Genomic DNA, 2,641 nt, shown 5'->3' on the forward strand with positions numbered 1-2,641 from the left:
AGTCTTCTCCCTTTTTTTCTTGATGAGTCTGGCTAATGGTTTATCAATTTTGTTTATCTTCTCAAAGAACCAGCTTTTAGTATTATTGATCTTTGCTATCATTTCCTTCATTTCTTTTTCATTTATTTTTGATCTGATCTTTATGATTTCTTTTCTTCTGCTAACTTTCGAGTTTTTTTGTTCTTCTTTCTCTAATTGCTTTAGGTGCAAGTTTAGGTTATTTGGGATGGTTCCTGTTTCTTAAGGTAAGTTTGTATTGCTATAAACTTCCCTCTTAGAACCGCTTTTGCTGCATCCCATAGGTTTTGGGTTGTTGTGTCTTCATTGTCATTTGTTTCTAGGTAGTTTTTGATTTCCTCTTTGATTTCTTCAGTGATCACTTCGTTATTAAGTAGTGTATTGTTTAGCCTCCATGTGTTTGTATTTTTTACAGATCTTTTCCTGTAATTGATATCTAGTCTCATAGTGTTGTGGTTTCTGTTGTTTTTGGATGGAATGTCCTATAAATATCAATTAAGTCCATCTTGTTTAATGTATCATTTAAAGCTTGTGTTTCCTTATTTATTTTCATTTTGGATGATCTGTCCATTGGTGAGAGTGGGGTGTTAAAGTCCCCTACTATGAATGTGTTACTGTGGATTTCCCCTTTTATGGCTGTTAGTATTTGCCTTATGTATTGAGGTGCTCCAATGTTGGGTGCATAAATATTTACCATTGTTATATCTTCTTCTTAGATAGACCCCTTGATCAGTATGTAGTGTCCTTTGTCTCTTGTAGTAGTCTTTATTTTAAAGTCTATTTTTTCGGATATGAGAATTGCTCCTCCAGCTTTCCTTTGATTTCCATTTGCATGGAATATCTTTTTCCATCCCCTCACTTTCAGTCTGTATGTGTCTCTCGGTCTGAAGTGGGTCTCTTGTAGACAGCATATATATGGGTCTTGTTTTTGTATCCATTCAGCCAGTCTGTGTCTTTTGGTGGGAGCATTTAATCCATTTACATTTAAGGTAATTATCAATATGTATGTTCCTATTACCATTTTCTTAATTGTTTTGGGTTTGTTATTGTAGGTCTTTTCCTTCTTTTGTATTTCTTGCCTAGAGAAGTTCCTTTAGCATTTGTTGTAAAGCTGGTTTGGTGGTGCTGAACTCTCAGCTTTTGCTTGTCTGTAAAGGTTTTAATTTCTTCTTTGAATCTGAGATCCTTGCTGTGTAGAGTAAGCTTGTTTGTAGGTTTTTCTCCTTCATCACTTTAAATATGTCCTACCACTCCCTTCTGGCTTGCAGAGTTTCTGTTGAAAGATCAGCTGTTAACCTTATGGGGATTCCCTTGTGTGTTATTTGTTGTTTTTCCCTTGCTGCTTTTAATATGTTTTCTTTGTATTTAAGTTTTGACAGTTTGATTAATATGTGTCTTGGTGTGTTTCTCCTTGGATGTATCCTGTATGGGACTCTGTGTGCTTCCTGGACTTGTTTAACTATTTCCTTTCCCATATTAGGGAAGTTTCTACTATAATCTCTTCAAATATTTTCTCAGTCCCTTTATTTTTCTCTTCTTCTTCTGGGACCCTTATAATTCGAATGTTGGTGCATTTAATGTTGTCCCAGAGGTCTCTGAGACTGTCCTCAGTTCTTTTCATTGTTTTTTCTTTATTCTGCTCTGCAGTAGTATTTCCACTATTTTATCTTCCAGGTCACTTATCTCTTCTTCTGCCTCAGTTGTTCTGCCTATTGATCTCAGCTGTTAACCTTATGGGGATTCCCTTGTGTGTTATTTGTTGTTTTTCCCTTGCTGCTTTTAATATGTTTTCTTTGTATTTAATTGTTGATAGTTTGATTAATATGTGTCTTGGTGTGTTTCTCCTTTGACTTATCCTGTATGGGACTCTCTGTGATTCCTGGACTTGATTAACTATTTCCTTTCCCATATTAGGGATGTTTTCAACTATAATCTCTTCAAATATTTTCTCAGTCCCTTTCTTTTTCTCTTCTTCTTCTGGGACCCCTATAATTCAAATGTTGATGCGTTTAATGTTGTCCCAGACGTCTCTGAGACTGTTCTCAGTTCTTTTCATTGTTTTTTCTTTATTCTGCTCTGCAGTAGTTATTTCCACTATTTTTTCTTCCAGGCACTTATCTCTTCTTCTGCCTCAGTTATTCTGCCTATTGATCCCATCTAGAGTATTTTTAATTTCATTTGTTGTGTTGTTCATCGGTGCTTGCTTCCTCTTTAGTTCTTCTATGTCCTTGTTAAATGTTTCTTGCATTTTGTCTATTCTATTTCCAAGATTTTGGATCATTTTTACTATCATTATTGTGAATTCTTTTTCTGGTAGACTGCCTATTTCCTCTTCATTTGTTAGGTCAGGTGGGTTTTTATCTTGCTCCTTCATCTGCTGTGTGGTTTTTTTGTCTTCTCATTTTGCTTATCTTACTGTGTTTGGGGTCCCCTTTTTGCCGGCTGCAGGTTCTTAGTTCCCGTTGTTTTTGGTGTCTGTCCCCAGTGGCTAAAGTTGGTTCAGTGGGTAGGCTTCCTGGTGGAGGGGAGTAGTGCTTGTATTCTAGGGCATGGGGCTGCATCTTATCTTTCTGGTGGGCAGTTCCACGTGTGGTGGTGTGTTTTGGGGTGTCTGTGGCCTTAT

Source organism: Physeter macrocephalus, chromosome 12, assembly GCF_002837175.3.
Source record: "Physeter macrocephalus isolate SW-GA chromosome 12, ASM283717v5, whole genome shotgun sequence".
Lineage (NCBI taxonomy): Eukaryota > Metazoa > Chordata > Mammalia > Artiodactyla > Physeteridae > Physeter > Physeter macrocephalus.